The sequence below is a fragment of the Mandrillus leucophaeus genome, unplaced genomic scaffold (assembly GCF_000951045.1).
Source record: "Mandrillus leucophaeus isolate KB7577 unplaced genomic scaffold, Mleu.le_1.0 Scaffold206, whole genome shotgun sequence".
Taxonomy (NCBI): domain Eukaryota; kingdom Metazoa; phylum Chordata; class Mammalia; order Primates; family Cercopithecidae; genus Mandrillus; species Mandrillus leucophaeus.
In genome coordinates this window covers 2,051,132-2,069,091 of record NW_012102099.1, presented here as the reverse complement: position 1 = coordinate 2,069,091, position 17,960 = coordinate 2,051,132, and the positions used below count along the sequence as shown (strand labels likewise).

General features: G+C 39.2%; 1 pseudogene; it reads right to left on the bottom strand.

The window, feature by feature from the left end:
• Positions 1-321: 321 nt before the first annotated feature.
• LOC105539510 lies at positions 322-2,697 on the bottom strand (annotated as a pseudogene).
• Between the last annotated feature and the right edge of the window lie 15,263 nt (positions 2,698-17,960).

Genomic DNA, 17,960 nt, shown 5'->3' with positions numbered 1-17,960 from the left:
AAATTATAATAAATTAAACTACTACTTTTGTCATTTACTTAATGCTTGCAAGTGTACTCAAGAAATCAAAATGGCTTCCCATTGCTTGACATTTGCTTTCCAAATACTTCACATTTCAACCCCATATCCCTACAAAGAGAAATAATTCAACATACTTTCCTTACCTAAAAATACTACAGGAAGCTAAAAGGCATTTAGAATTTTTTAGACCTTGAAGAAGAGTGTTATACTTCCAACATGTATTTAACTTACAAATCAGTTTCTATCCTGTGGCATAGCTTCAGTCTAAGTACATCATAGTTATATTAACTCTGTATTGCTTCATCTTGTCAAGTCAGACGGAGATTCTGTTGCATCAAGGATCTTACTCAAGATGTCTTCTTCGTTTGAATTAGGTAGAAGTTCTCCAAAACTACATGGTATTGTGGTCAATCTTTGTTCCACTGGAGGAAACTTAATTAGTGGTGAAAGAGACTTTTCTTTCACCAAGAGCCATGTGTAAAGGTAGTTTTGTATATTCAACGTGCAAATCATTAGTGTCCAAATAGTTAAGCATATCATCTGTTTGCACATTTTGGGGAGTAGGGCTCAATTCTGGTTTGTGTCTTTCAAGTGTTTCAAGATTAGACAGGTAAGATTCTTCCTTTTTCTTGGAAAGAGATTTCTTCAGAGCCTCATATCTACCGCAAACAGCCTATAAATTGAAGTCTGATTCTGGAGTAGTCTGTCCATCTCCCATAACACCTCCTAGAAAAATGCCACTGTCCACAGGACTATTTGGCTCCAGTTTAAACTGGATTCTAAACTACTGGAACTTTTAACACTTAGGGAACCACCCTCCTCCAGAAAAGTTTCATGCCAAATGCAAATATGCTAAAATCAATATCCTTACAACTAATTCCACTTGATATCTGAAAAGAGTTCCATAATGTAGTTTTATTCATGGAAGGTTTGTTACAGGAAGCCTGTGAATGGTCCAATATTTTCATATACTCCTCTTTACTGCTACCCAACTCATCTATCCCATTGCTGACAGCAAGGGGAGAATGTCTATTTGGCTAGTTTCTGAGCGCTTTGTTGGTAAAGCTGTACATTCCAAATCTTGCTTGTGAATTATTATTTATTTATTTATTTATTTATTTTATTTTGAGACAGAGTCTCGCTTTGTTGCCCAGGCTGGAGTGCAGTGGCACAATCTCGGCTCACTGCAAGCTCCGCCTCCCTGGTACACGCCATTCTCCTGCCTCAACCTCCCTAGTAGCTGGGCCTACAGGGGCCCCGCCACCACGCCCGGCCAATTTTTTGTATTTTTAGTAGAGACAGGGCTTCACTGTGTTAGCCAGGACGGTCTCGATCTCCTGACCTCGTGATCTGCCCACCTTGGCCTCCCAAAGTGCCGGGATTACAGGTGTGAGCCACTGCCCCCGGTGCAAATTATTTTCTTACTCAACAAATCAGACTGATTTTGTGTTGGTGGTTCACCTATGTGACTGATCACCGCATATTTCTGAGACACACACTTGCAATCTCATTTCAGTCAAATGAGACTGGCCAAAATCTCATACAGTGGTTTAAGAGAAAACTGACTATGCTAAATTCTCTTTGATTATGCAAATCAGGTAATGATCCCAGCAATACTTCTGTGTGCTCAGTATCCATTTCAATTGGTTCTGTAGTTCTGTTTTCTTCCATTTCAATAGTTTTTCTCCATGAGCTCCTAATTTCCATTATCAAGTCTTCTGAGTATGGGAAATCTGGTTCCTTGTTAAGAAGAGGTTAGAACCTAGAGAGTCAATTAGTTCCCCTAAATGTACTTATTTTCTTTCACAGAGCTGTGGTGAACCAGATAACTCTGCTCCAGCAACCTCTTCTAGCAGATGATCTTGCTTTTTTTGGAACTGATCACTTTTTTTTAAACTGGCAGAGACCCTCCAAATGCACTACTCTCTGTTCTTTGCAACATCTGATAATGGAGAATCTTCCACTTTAAATTCTGGTATTTTCTTAAAAATTGTTTTATTTTTCTCTCTGGGAGTTCTCATCTTCCTGTCCTTTTCAAGTGGTGTAACATTGTTTCTATCTGATGATGAAGCTGACTGCAACAAGAAAGAGGCAGGGCTGTTGGCTACATCATGTACAGCCCAAGGTATCATTGTCTCCTCTACAACCATTTTCTTGGTTATCTATCTAAGGCCAAAATCTGATACAGTGGTTTCTAAGAGAATCCAGGCAATGATAAATTCTCTTTGATTAAGCAACAAAGGAAATCATTCTGCCAATACCAGTGAAGCAGGATACTGAAAAAGAATACTCTTTGCATGCACTTCTGAGGTAAGACCAAACGAAAGGGGAGACATAGGTGGTAAAAGATCCACAACTGGAGTTCAACCTTTAATTAGAGTGAAGGAAGACAGACCAAGAAATTCTTTCCACTTCCTATGTCATTCCCCTTGCTTTTCAACAATAGAATGTCTTATAATTGTGAGATCTTTTTGTTCTATAGCTTGTATGCTTCAGATCTGATTATCTCTGAAATTTGACATCTTTTTCCAGGTAGTGAAGGTCTATTGTCAATCGTGCTTGGTCAGCCTGACTTTCCTATTTCATTACTTTCAAGGCTTCATTAAATAGCAGAATAACTGTTAAGAGTTTCCATTTTCCAGCCTCATAAACATTTCCTACGTGCAACTGACACATTTGTCTCTCAATTTTGTCAAGAGTCAACTAATAAGATTAGTTCCATCTAAAGCACATCGGTTAGACTAAGGACTGAACTAACAACTTCTCTTTTTCCAGAAACACGAGTGTTTCATTCAATGAGTTCACAAAGGCCCAACCTTTTGAGTTTTTTCTTCTATACTACTTTGGTCGTCATAGGGTTCCATTTTTTTTTTTAATTTGGTTTTGCGGTTCTATACATCTAGATCTCAAATTTCAGACATACTTAACTAATAATTGTACATTTTCCCAAGATTTTGGGGTAATACAATCGGCTCTTTGCAAAATTTGTAAACATTTTTTACGTGCTAAATGGCATCTGGCATTGTGCTTGTGCAAACCTTGTGATTTCACGTTAAATGTCTGCAAAACATAAAGAATTTTTAGAATTGGTTTTAATATATTGTATTACAACAAATCTTGCAAGATGTTACATCAGATGAATAAACAGAACCGCCAGGAGAAATAAATAGTGAACAACAATTTGAAGAAAGCATCCATATTCAGCAGAAATCCCTGTTAACCATTCACAGCAATGTTTCCTGAATACGGTATTACTTTTTTGGTCAAATGGAGGCCAACAAAATTTAAAAACTTCTTTGGTGAGAGACTCGTCCAGTATTTGAAACAAAAAATAAGAAACTATATGAAAGGCATCACGGTATGGGTTATCAAACATGTTCACTCCAAAGTGTGTGTTCGACACCCTCTCTGCAGGCCATGGTCAAAGCTGGGCCAGGCTCAAAGCACCTGCCGATACATTCAGAGATGCTTGTTCTGGAAAGAGGTGATCCAGGCCAAGGTCATCCTCGTGGTAGGCACAGTGATTGCAAAGAAAAAAAGCACAAGCCCTAGTGATTCTTAGGGTCCTCAGGATCCCTCCCTATGGGCAGCCTGAGGTCTCGGAGGTCCCTTCTTTGCCACTGCCTGCATCTCTCTTGCTGGAGCCATTTCACCTCAAAAGGCTGTACAATCTCCAGAAAATGGAGCCTGTCATGGGAATGTGGCCGCAGCTGCTACTCAAAGCCTACAATATGCTCTTAACTAAACAGGGAGTAAAGGACAATGTAATTTAAGCTTAAAAGTTCTAATGTTTAAAGCATAAGTATCTTATCAAGCACATTTTTGGACAATGTATATAATCCTTTGGTATAACTACCTTCATTTGGGTAATTTGAAGAACAAATTAATTTATATCCATGAGAATACATAGATTTTTTTAAAAAATGAAGATAATGTGGTAACGATAGACTTCACTTTCTGCGTGTCTACACATTTTATTTAAAAGTGTCAAGATAAAAAGATTTACAAGTGCCATAATATTAAATTGTTCTAAAGCTCCTAAATCAATGATGGATTTTAGAAAACATAAGTTAATTTTAAAGGATAATGAAATCACAGTTTATAACAACAATTTTACAGGGAAACAAGAACATTATAAAACTAGGCCCCAGCTGGTTTAAGTGATGAATAAACTCTACATAAATAGAATACTGTCTGAAGTTTATAAAAACCAAATTTATATACACTATAGGTTTAAACTATGGCTCAATTTAATTGAAGACCTATGTTTTTATTTATATATTTAAATATTATTATAATTAATAAAAACATCCAATTTACAAATGAAGTGTAAGGAATTTAGGTATTTAACTGTTTTGTAAAGTAATAAATAAATTAAAAGTCTTAAATAAACTAAAAATCTCATGTTTGTATTTTTATTTCCCACTGAGGCAAATTCAGAGAGAGCAAGTATAGACTTCTTTTAAGCCAAACTTTATCAAAAAATAAAAATGTTTCCCCTGCTTGGGAGTATTAATGGGAACTGGATATAGCTATAAAATCTCTCCCTCAACTAAATAATATTAAAATCTTTGTGGAAGGGTTTTATAACCCTTTTTATGGTTACTCATTAAGCCTAAAGTTAATTTGCATATCTTTTATTCCTCATATTGTACTTGGAAGGAACATTAAGGTCATTTAACTAAAATTACATTTTGCCTTTTCTCATCTGAAAAGATTTTTAAGAGTAAGTATTTATATGAGAAAACAAGAACACCATTAAAATTATTTTTAAGATCTTTGTGATTTTGACAGGGTTCTTTACACATTTTTTATTTATATATTTTGTGTTATTCCTAAGAGTATAATATTCCTTATGACTAAAAGGTTTTAAACAATTCAGTACTTCAATTTCTTCATTTGCAAATAATCTTTTCAAGTACAAACCTATTATAAGATTCAGTCCTCCAAAGACGTATTTCTTTGATTTTCTTAATGAATTTGCACACCTTACGCGGTTTAATTGATGGCTCAGCTCCCAAACACTTGCCACCTTCTCCCAGGCTGGGGAGTTTTTTTATCGAAGGGCTAACAAATTTAAGGCACTTGGAATTTGGGTTTGATTTAAAATTTTTTTCCCTGAAAGTTAATAAAACCTTTACACCCTTTCCAATAACCTCCACAAACAGGCTCACCTATCTAATGTAGAGATGCTTTTTAAAGGAAACCTCTTTCTCTCCTCAGTCATATCACATCCACACCAACATTCAAGGGTCACATGGCTTCTGCAACTGTCATCTATTTAGGCAGCATCAGAAAGCATCAGAAAAATGGACATGTTGGTAGGATTAGAGAAACGTCTTGGATTCTCCACTCCCTGTTTCTCAGTTTGCATGGGCTCACACATAGGAAAAAGTCTTACTGTTGTGCCCACCCCGCCCCACTCCCCACCCCCCTACACCTCCCGCGCCCAGGAACTGACTCAGCACAAGAAGACATCTTCCACTCCCTGTGGCTTCATCTCTGACCTGATGACCAATCAGCACTCCCGGCTCACTGGTTTCCCCCCACCCACCAAGTTGTCCTTAAAAACTCTGATCCCCAAATGCTGGGGAGACTGATATGAGTAATAAAAAAAATCCGGTCACCCATCCAAAAAAAAAAAAATAAGTCTCACAATCAAACAACAGAAGAAACTATAGATTTTTGGTCCATCTGTAAATTGCATAGTAACCCCTTAACTTCCAAAGAAAAGGATGAAAAATGAAATTCTATTCAGAAAAGAAAACACTTACTCAACTGCTTTGAACATCCTGTGAATTAAAACTTGAACTCGCCAGGCACAGTGGCTCACGCCTATAATCCCAGCACTTTGGGAGGCCAAGGTGGGTGAATCACCTGAGGTTAGGAGTTCGAAACCAGCCTAGCCAACAATGACGAACTCTGTCTCTACTAAAAGTACAAAAATTAGCCAGACATGGTGGCAGGCACCTGTAATCCCAGCTATTTGGGAGGCTGAGGCAGGAGAATCACTTGAACCCGGGAGGCAGAGGTTGCGGTGAGCCGAGATCATGCCATTGCACTCCACAGCTTAGGCGACAAGAGCGAAACTCCATCTCAGGAAAAAAAAAAGAAAATTTGACCTCCAGGGAGCAAGGAGTTCCCCAACACTGAAGACAAGCAACACTTCAAGTTAAAGCTTTTTGTCTCTGCAATCTTTTGTACACCAATGCTGTTTCCCAAACACACAAGGCACAACCTCACGCATTTTCCTGGAAGCAGATTAAATCTACACTAATTAACAATGAGAGGAGATGGAGCAAGATGGCTGAATAGAACCCTCCAACAATTGTTCCCCCCCCACCCCGCCCATTCAAAGGAACACCAAATTGAACAACTAACCATGCAAGAAACTTCTTTCATAAGAACCAAAAATCAAGTGAGTGATTGGTTTTAACATCATGTCAAGGAAAGAGGCACTGAAGAGGGTGGGAAAGACAGCCTTGAATTACCAACACCACTCCTCTCTCATCCCCTGGCAGCAGCCGCATGGTGCAGAGAATCTGTGTGCTTGGGGGATAGGGGGCACAGTGATTGTAAGACTTTGCATTGGAACTCAGTGCTGCCCTGTCACAGCAGAAAGCGACATGAGGTGGAATTCAGATGGCACCCATGGAGGGAGCATTTAGACCACCCCTAGCCAGAGGCAAATCATCCATCTCAACAGTCAGAACCTGAGTTCCACCTAGCCCCACCACCACAGGCTAAAGCACTCTGGTGTCCTAAATAAGCTTGAAAGGCAGTCTAGACCACAAGGACTGCAATTCCTGGCTAAGTCAAGGTGCTGTGCTGGGCTCAGAGCCAGTGGACTTGGGGGGCATGTGACCTAGGGAGACACCAGCTGAGGCAGCCAAGGCAGTGCTCACATCACTCCTCCAACCTCAGACAGTGCAGCTCTGAGAGAGACTTCTCTCTGCATGAGGCAAGAAGAGGGGAGAGTAAAGGGGACTCTGTCTTGCAACTTGGATACCAGCTCAACTACAGTAGAACAGAGCACCAAGCAAAGTCCCCAGGCCCCCATTCTAGGACCTAGCTCCTGGATGACATTTCTAAACACATCTTGGGCCAAAAGAGAATCCACTGCCTTAAAGGGAAGGACTCAGTCCTGACAAGATTAATTACCTGCTGAGTTAAGAGCCCTTGGGCCTTGAATAAACATCAGGGGTAGCCAGGCAGTACTTGCCGCAGGCTTTGCATGAGACCCAGGGCTGTACTGGCCTCAGGTATGACCCAGCACATTCCAGCTGTGGTGGCCATGGGGAGGGACTCCTTCTGCTTGAGGAAAAGAGGGGGAAGACTAAAGGGGACTTTGTCTTGCAGCTTGGGCACCAGCTCGGCCACAGTGGAGTACCAAGCAGGCTCCTGGGGCCCCCGATTCCAGGCCTTGTATTCTGGACAGCATTTCTGCTCCCACCTTGGGCCAGAGGGGAGCCCACTACCCTGAAGGGAGAGATCCAGGCCTGGCAGCATTCACCACAAGCTGACCAAAGGGCACTTGAGCTTTGAGTGAACATCAGCAGTAGCCAGGCACTACTTGCCATGGCCCTGGGACAGTGTTGGCCATGGGGAGACCCTCCTTCTGCATGAGGAAAGGAGAGGAAAGAGTGGGAAGGAGTTTGTCTTGTGGCTTGGGTTCCAGCTCAGCTGCAGTAGAGCACAGCACCAAGTAGATTCCCAGCTCCACACCCTGGTTCCCAAGTGGTATTTCTGAACCTGCCCTGGGGCAGAGGGGAGCTCACTGCCTTAAAGGAAAGGACACAAGCCTGGCTGGATTTGCCATTTGCCAACTGAAAAGCCTTTGGGCCTTGAGTGAACGTCAGCAGTAGCAAGGCCATGGGCACCAAAGGCCTTGAGTGAGACCCAATGCTGAGCTGGCTTCATGTCTGACCCAGCATAGTCCCAGTAGTGGTAACCACAGGAGTGTCTGTGTCACCCCTTCCCCAGCTCCAGGCAGTTCACCACACAGAGACAGACTCTGTTTCTTTGGGGGATAGTAAGGGAAGAGGACAAGAGACTCTGCCTGGTATTCCAAGAAATTCTTCTAGCTCTTATCCAAGTGAAAGTTAGTATGAAAGGCTACGTAATGTATGATTCCAATTATATGTGATTTGAAAAAGGCAAAGGCTATAGAGCAGTAAAAAGACCGGGGGTTTCCAGGAACTTGGGGGGTAAGAAGGAGGGTGAAATGAAGGAAATTTAGGGGATGGTAAGACTATACTGTATGACACTGTCATGGTGAATACATGACATTACGCATTATGAAAACCCATGGAACTTTATAGCCCAAAGTATGCAAAGTAGTTATGCACATTTTAAAAATTGTTTAGGTCAGGGAGTCCCAGGGTAGAAGGCAGACCATGACAAAAGACTCTTACTGGGTTACAGATATGAGAAATAATCACACTGAAAGGAGTTGAGAGGATAAGAGCTGACCTGACTAACTTGGGAAATGAACGGGGTCTCTAAGACTAAAGGCAAAAAGGACTGCACATAAGCATCATATACTAGTTAATAAAGTTACTTTCCCTGGGGATGTGAGTTAACATACACATATGTATTTCTTTGTTCTGTCAGCTGAGAGAGTCTAGAAGCAATGACACCCCTGTAGCAATAGGAATATCTAGTGTCCAGAACTTGGTTTCTAATAAAATTCTCTAGTAAAAGAAACAGGCTTCCTTGGAGAAATGACTGACTCTAGCACTTGGGCAAGAAATATACAAGATGAGCCTGAAGAAGAATTTTCATCTAAGGGAACATGTGGCACCATGACAAAGCTGTGTGTTAGGCACTGAGGAAGGAGCTGAGGTATGAATGAAACCCTTTCCCTGAAGGCAATGGGAGTTCATTCATGAAGAAGGGAGATAGACATGTTTAAAGAGAGTGGCCATGTTTCTGTTCCGCAAACTCACTAAGGTCATTTCCACCTCATGGTCTTGGTTCTTGAGATTTTCACTCCCTGAAAGTCACTTTTTCTGGATTTTCCTGTGAATAGGAACTATGAGATCTTCTACCAAAAACCAACACCAATTCGTCAACCATGAGGAAGAAGAACCTGCAGCTCTAGTTGAGCCTTCAGAGGACTAACATCTAACTGCAACCTCATAAGAGACCCACAGCTGGAAGCACCCAGCCAAGCCACTCCTGAATTCCTGACCCACAGAAACTGTTAGAGATAATGGAATTATATTATCATGTTAAGCCACTAAGATATTAGGGTTGGTTATAATACAGCAATAGATAATTAAATGTTTGTCATGCCCCAGGTATCAGCAGCCTCAGCATGGTAAGACTAAATCAGGAGGTGCTCCCTGGCTGTTTGCTCCCATAACTTTGATAGAGGAATTGGGCTATGGGGGAGTAATATTTAGCATCTGTACACAAGAGAGAGGTGAACTCAACATCAATACCCTTTTGCTTAGGAACTTATGCTTGGGAACTCATCTTTGCCTTCATAATCTAACAAACAAAACAGTAGTATCTTTGGTCATATATTGAGCCTTTAATGTGATGAATCCTCACAATAAGGTACATACTTTTATCTTTCTTTTCCAGAATGGTGGCTCATCTAAGAAAAAAAATTGACACAATGTTATACAATGGTTAAATGATAGCTACTCTTGACTCTTCAGAGGCTAGACCAGGACAATGAACAGAGAAGAGAACTATGTCTAGGGGGGAAAGGAATCCAATAAAGAGTAAGAAGTTGAAAATACAAAGGGATGAGAAGTGATTAATGGAACAAAGACCCAGAGGAAGCAACAGATAATGGTGTCAAGAGGCTCAGGGGAAATATTGCCTTGGACAAAGAGAGGATAGTCCCTTTTAAAGAAGATGAATATTCTACAGAAAGTATATCATAATGGTTAAGCCCAAAAACTCTGGTGTCAGACAGACTTGGATCTGAATCCTGGCTCTGTCACTTATTAATGAAGAGGCAGTTGTGGTCATTCACCTGTTTAGATGCCCAAAATCTGCACTGACTTATCGTCAGGTAATTCCTTGTCATATGAGTCAAAGCGAAAGAGCACATCTCCTTCTCTGAAGACAGGAAGGCCACAATTTTGCTTCTAGGGTAAAGGCATGTGACCCCAGTTTTTTCTGCTCAAGATCCTAATGCCAGGATTAAGTCACCCACCAAAGCCCTTGTGTCCTCACTAATGGTTATGGAGTTATGATCCTGTGGTTGGCAGCCCCACAAAGAGGCAGTTCCCCAAAGGGTCATGAAGTACACACAAAAGCAGTTTACTCCTACTACATCCTCTTTCAAGAGAAACTAATAGAAGAATCACATGAAAAGTTAAATTTTTAACATAACACAGACTTTCCAGGAAATAGAAATAAAGCACAAAAAAGCGCATAACTTAAAGCATTATGGTTAGTTTAAAATTGTATTAAAATAAATAAACAAAAGATGGTCACAGTAGTAACAAATTGGTGGTCTAAAAGATGAAATGGAAAAGATATTTCACAATGGAAAACAAAAATACAATGAAATGAAAATTGTTAGCTGGGGTAATGCTTCCTGCACATTCCTCATGCTTTTATGAGAAAACCTGCTACACTCTTAAAGAAGGAAAAGTATTTTAAAGAACACTTTCCTGCCACCTCTACAAATAATAAGCTCAATAATTAGAAAGAAAAAAGTAGAAGGTACAATTAGAAACATAATAGAAGAAAATTTCTCAGAACTGAAGGAAAACATGGGTTTTTAGATTGAGAAGATTCACCAAGTCCCAGGGATATCTGTGAGAAAAGGCACATATCTAGACACAAATTACTTTTTTAAAAAATTGTATTTCCAGGACAAAAAGGCAATATCAGAAGTTTCTAGACAAAAGATGCAAGATACCAACAAAGGAAAGAGAATCAAACCAACATTAGACTTCTCATCTGCAATTCTGGAAGAAACACAGTACAGTGGCCAGGCACAATGGCTCATGCCTGTAATTCCAACACTTTTAGGAGGTCAAGGCAGGAGGATTGCTTGAGGCCAGGAGTTCAAGACCAGTCTTGGCAACATAGAAATGTATGCACCATGAAATAAAGCAACAAAATAACTATGTAATGTAAAAACTGCTAAAAATATAAGAACTTGTTTAAATGCTTAATCACATGGGGATTTTAATATAGTTCTCTGAGTATTTTACCCTTCAAGTAAATAGAAAATAAGTAAGAATATTTACATTGATTAAGGGAGTGAAAAGCTTAATTTAATAGAGGACTTTGTCCCGTATCTTATGAAAGAACCAAGTACTTTGGCAAAAAGAAATCATTTCTAAATTCCCAAAACCAAAGATTATCAGTCCCTTGTTTCTGACCATAGTCCATTAAGGCCAGAAATCAATCACAAACAAAAGTGACCAAAGGAAATAAACCACCTGGAAATTTATTCAGAAAAATAACATTAAGCCCCTCTTCTCAAGCTTTATTACTTCTGTGTCCAAGCAGGCATGTAAGTATATGTTTATATGACTCCTTTCTACAGGGGCTGATAGAGGGTGAAAATGAACCCTAAGAGAAACAAGACTGAGGTAGATCCTGGGTGACAGCTGGATGCAAAGTTTGCTCTGTGTGTAGGCATTCATAGAAGTGACTGTACTCTTTCCGGGAGGCCTGTGTCAGAAGGAGCATTCCCATAACCCTTCACCTACCCTGGGAAGAGGGCATTTCAGGCCCTGTTATAAGCATCCTTTCCCCAACTCTCCTGCCTGCTAGTCACTCTTCCTCTCTTGACCTCAGTGCTCCCATCTGTAAAATAAGGAAGTCTGACCTATTTTATTTCAAAGATCCTGATGTTATGCATTGTCTAAAAATTGGTTTATTAAGATGTGTTTAACAGATTTAAGATTTTTTAATGTGTTAAAAATATGTGCATCAGAAAAGAATATTAAAATATTAATATTATTAAAAGAATACTAAAATATTCTTTTCTGAGCCCCCCCTAAGTTTAAGCCCCTGGCTCTGGAAACAAGGAGTTTTCAGTTGGTTCTGATGCAGTGTGATGAGTGCTAGGATAGAATGGGAGGAGCTATGAGTAGAGATCCCAACACTCCGATAGGAAGGTAGACTTCCTGGTTTGTGGATCCTCTGTGTATATACTTGCATGACAGTTTTACCTTTCTTCCATTCTTCTGCCTGCCCTCAGTGTATCTAGAACAGAGCTCTGAGTGGGGAATAATCAGTTAATGCTACTGGCTAAAGGATCAATGTCCCTTTATACCTCTCTTTGCATCATTACCTATGACTCATGCCCTGGACTCCGCCCCACGGAAGCAAATAAAAACCTGAGTCCAGAGCCCCATTGCAGGATGTTCTCAACTCCTGGATCTGCCATATCCTTCTCAAAGATCATGAAATTCTTGCTACTGGCTCTTACTGTATTTTTGGTCCTGTTCCAGATGTTCCCAGGCAAACAGAACCAAGGAAGAAGGGAAAAAGAACTGTCTGTGGAAGACTTAATACCTTTTCCTCCATTGAGATAGGGTTTTTAGGGACAGTTGAAATAGGCTTGAATTTATCAGAATGCTTTCCTCCTAGGACAAACCTACGGCCCCATATTGGGAATGTGTATCTGGCCAGGATCCCTCGAACCATAAAGTAGGGCAGGGTGTCTTACGAGAAGTCCCTTTCATACTCAGCTGTAACTTCAGCATCCCAAATTGCACATGGTGCTTTGCGCCAATGTACCAATGACCCAAATGAGGGGCTGTCTGACTTCAGCTGTCTTTCTAATCTCTACCAAATCATGAGTCCTGAGGCCTTTCTTGGACATTAAGTTCTATTATCACTTCATACAAAGTTCCTGTACTCCTATTCTGGGATAAAAGTATCTGCAGAGTAGCTATGTGGAAGAAAGTACAAGCCTTTCTGCTCCTTTCCAACCATAAAATTCTGTGATTTTGTTAATGATTTCCAGCAAGATTTCACAAACAAATGGCCAGAGTTTTGAAACTACTGCTTATGAAGGCATGAGTAATTTTTAGACAAGGTATCATTCTCCTCTTGTGCCTGACATTTAAAACCTTTTTTCTATGCATATATAAATCCACATAAATATATATGTACCTGTACTTCTTTTTTAACCAACAAAGGTAACTATACATTGCTCTAAAATTTTTTAAATTCAGCAATATATTCTTGACATCTTCCTTCTCAGCACATAAAATTTTGCCTCTTTGCTTCTGGAAGTTACATATTATTCCATCATGTGGATAGATCCTAGTTTATACATCTAATCTTTATTGAGTGTAAAATGAAATCTTACCAAATCTTTGATAAAACAAACAAAACCACAACTGACCTTTTGCACATATATTTTTATATATTTGGGTAAAAATATCTAAACAAGTTCCTAGAAGTCAATTTGCTAGGTTGAGTAAGTGTATTATTTTGTTTTTCATGAGCACCTTTTCTAAGTCTCTGTGGGTCATACATGGCTGGATGAAATCACTTGCCTTCAAGGACAAAAAATAAAAGCTTTAGAAAACTCAAATGAACTTTTTCATGCAAACCTAGAAAAATTTGGGTTGTGGCAACGTCTCAACTGTAACACTGGTGTGAAAGAAAAACTAAATACTTTAAATAGTGAAGGAAATGAACTTTTAGCCTAGAACTTTATATCCATCTACACTGCTATTTAAATATAGGGGCATAATAAAAAATATTCTCAAGCATAGAAGGACTCAGAATGCTTGCCACATAAAGACTGGAGGAAAAACTCAAAAAGAGAAACAAATACAGAAGGATGTTGTAAATGATATATGAAAGGTAAGAATTACCAATTACTTGCAATTTTCTAGTTGACTTTAAAATTAGACTAGAAAGAGAGAAAGAATGTATCCGATAATTGCCCATAAATTTTAGATAATCACCATGGTTAAGGGAGGGGATGAGCAAAGCTCAGTGGAGAGAAAGCCAAGGAATATGAAAGCACTGCTAAAGTACTTGCCTTGGTAAGAGGTAAGATATAATTATTGATAAGTTTTAAATATCAATAAAGGTAGATTATTATGGACATGGGCTTTATAAGATTGCTTATAGAATAAGAATTAAAATAAAATGAATACATTTTATACCAACTAAGGGAACCTTTATCCATCTAATTGAAAATAGTAAGCAAGCAAAAGAACCTACAATAAATGGAAAATATAGAATAAGGTAAAATACATAAGTTCTAATAAAATTTTACTTACAATAAGTGTAAATGGGTTAAACTCATTAAATAAAGGCTTAAACTCTCAAATGAGACAAGGAAACCTCAAATAGCATGTTGTCTAAATGGCACAGATACATGTGCCACACTAGGCAAATATAACCTAAAAGAAAGCTGGAGTCACCTGTGCAACATGGTGAAACCCCAACTTTACAAAAAAAAAAATAATAATAATACAAAAATTAGCCAGGGGTGGTGGCGCATGCCTATAGTCCCAGCTACTCAGGAGGATGAGGTGACAGGATCACTTGAGCCTCAGGAGGAGGTTGCAGTGAGCTGGGAGGGATTATGCCACTACATTCCAGCCTGGGTAACAGAGTGAGACCCTGTCTGAAAAAGAAAAAGAAAGGAAACTGGAGTGGCAATCTTAATATGTGACAGAGAAGAATTCACAGCAAAATGTATAATAAATGATAAAGAGATGGTTTATGTACAGATAAAGAAATATTTGAGGTTGAGTACAGTGACTCACACCTGTAATCCCAGGACTTTGGGAAGCCCAGATGGGAGGATGGCATGAAGCCTGGAGTTGAAGGCCAGCCTGGGCAACATAGCGAGACCCCCATCACTACAAAAAAATGTTTTAATTAGCTGGCCATGGTGGTGCATACCTATAGTCCTAGCTAGTTGGGAAGCTGAGGCAAGAGCTCAGGAGGTCAGGGCTACAGCAACTGAGCCATGATCATGCCACCACTACACTCCAGCCTGGGCAACAGAATGAGACCCTGTCTCTAAAAGATTATTATTGTTACTATTACTATTATTTGTTGTTGTTGTTGTTTTTGAGCTACAAGAACGTATTAGCAACTATTTCAGCTTTCAAATTTACAAAACGACAAATGACAGTACTTCATGGATAAGTCAACAATAATATTTAGAGATCTTCAGCTCAAATGTTAACACTTGATTGAGAACAACACATTGAAGGTCTGGCCAATGTATTCAATACACTTGAATTTATTGAATATATATTTATATCTGGATATTTCTATGCTCAACAGAGAGTAAGCATTCTTTTGAGCTCATACAAAACTTTGCAAAAATGTCCCACATTTAAGACCACAAAGAAAACTTCATTAAGGAATTGCATGCCAAAAAAAAAAAAAATAGCATATAGGTTGTTTTCCCCTACATAATCAATAAAATTAGAAATTAACAATAAAAGAATGACAAAGAACTCATATTTAGAAGCTAACACATTAGTCTGCAGCCACACCACCCTAAATGCGACCAATCTTGTCTGATCTCGGAAGCCAAGCAGGGTCGGGCCTTGTTGTGACTTGGAGAGAAACTAACACATTAGTAAATAAACTTTGGCCTACATAAGAAATCACATTTACTAACACGCAAGCCACATGGATGAACCCAGAACAAAATGGTGAGGTAGATTCCCTGAGTGTAATAAGAAGGCATCATAAAATTACACAGCAAAGGGCATGGATCCCAGGAGGAATAAAAAATTGGAACCTTTTTTACACTCAGCCTACTACGTGGTATTAGAAGTCAGGACAGCATTACCTTGGAGGGGAAGAGGAACATTAATGACTGGAAGAGGTCATGAAGAGGTTTTCTAATCCTTGTTACATGAGTAGTTTTTTCTAAGACGATTCATCCAGCTGTATACCAATAATTAGTGTACATTTCTGGAAGTATGTTCTACTTCCATTAAAACTTAACTTTTAAAACTCGTGCATAGATTTGTTACATATAGTGTCTAGATGTGTACTCTACGTAATCTTATCCAGATTTCCTTCAGCTGTTCTTCTTCTGTCCTTTTTTTCAGCATTCAAGCTGATTCTTCTATGTCCTTTGGTCATTTAACATGATAAATGTATCACTGAAGTTATACAGAGTAGCAAATTTCAGCCATTGTTAGTTAAGTTCCCAAAAACCCTTTGGGAACTATTAAGATTAATAATACAACATCAAAGCATGATGAAATGGGCAATGATATAAGATGCATTTCCCAACTTATTTTTCTTTTTTAATTAAAGTATGTGGCATTAGAAAAACTATTCAGATTCACTTAACAATCAACAGCCAGATTTTGTTCTTGGGTATCCAAGTGATGGTGGTTCTAAAAGTAAAAATTGTCAATTGCCTGTACTCTATCCCATGAGACTTGACAAATTCTATGACTTACCTGTATGTTTTCTGTAAAATGATCAAATACCTTTTACAAGCATTTCTCAGAAATAAAAGAAAGCAGATTTCCGTCCACCTTAGGGATATTACATCTTTAGACTAAATGATCCTAAAATTAATATGGAACTATGAAAGACCTTGAATAGCAAAAGCAATCTTGAGCAAAAAGAACAAAGCTGATCACATCATACTACCTGACTTCAAAACATACTACAAAGTTATAGCAACCAAAACAATATAGTATTGGCATCAAAACAGACACATAGACCAGCAGAACAAAATAGAAAACCTAGAAATAAATTCACATATCTACGGCCAACTGATTTTAAACAAAGGTGCCAGGTACACACAATGACGAAAGGATAGCCTCTTCAATAAGTGGTGCTGGGAAAACTGGATATCCACATGCAGAAGGATGAAACCAGACTCCTTTTTCTAACCATATACAAGTATTAACTCAAAATGGATTAAAGTCTTAAATGTAAGGCCCAAAACTACTGGAAGAAACATAGGGGAAAAGTTCCACAATATTGGTCTAGGTAAGGATTTTTTGTACAAAACCTCAAAAGCACAGGCAACAAAAGCTTATCTAATCACATATAGACAAACGGGATTACATTAAACCAAAAAGCTTCTGCATAGCAAAGAAAACAACAAACAGAGCAAAGAGACGACCTACAGAATGGAGAATGTATTTATAAACCATACATCTGAAAAGGGACTAACATTCAAAACATGTAAGGAACTCAACAACAAAAAACAAATAACCCCATTTTAAAATGGGCAAAAAACCTGAATAGATATCTCTCAAACGACGACATACAAATGGCCAACAGCTATATGAAAAAAATGCTTAACATCACTAAGCATAAGGGTAATGCAGGTCAAAACTACAACGAGATATCACCTCACTCCATTCAGAATGACTGCTGTCAAAAAACCAAAAGATAACAAGTGTTGGTGAGGATGTGGTGAAAAGGGAACACTCACATACTGCTAGTGAGGATGTAAATTAGTACAGCCATTATGGAAAACGGTTTGGAGGTTCCTCAAAAAATTAAGAATATAATTAGTACGTGATCCAGCAATCCCACTACTGGGTATATATCCAAAGGAAATGAAATCAATGTGTCAAAGAGATATGTGCACTCATGTTTGTTACGGCACTATTCACAACAGCCAAGACATAGAGTCAACCACAGTGTCCATTAACAAATGAATGAATAAAGAAAATGTGGGGGCCAGGCGCAGTGGCTCATGCCTACAATCGCAGCACTTTGGGAGGCCGAGGCGGGCGGATCATGAGGTCACAAGATCGAGACCATCCTGGCTAACACAGTGAAACCCCGTCTTCTACTAAAATCAAAAAAACTAGCCGGGCGTGGTGGTGGGTGCCTGTAGTCCCAGCTACTTGGGAAGCTAAGGCAGAAGAATGGCGCGAACCCGGGAGACGGAGCTTGCAGTGAGCTGGAATGGCGCCACTGCACTCCAGCCTGAGCCACAGAGCAAGACTCCGTCTCAAAAAAAAAAAAAAGAAAAGAAA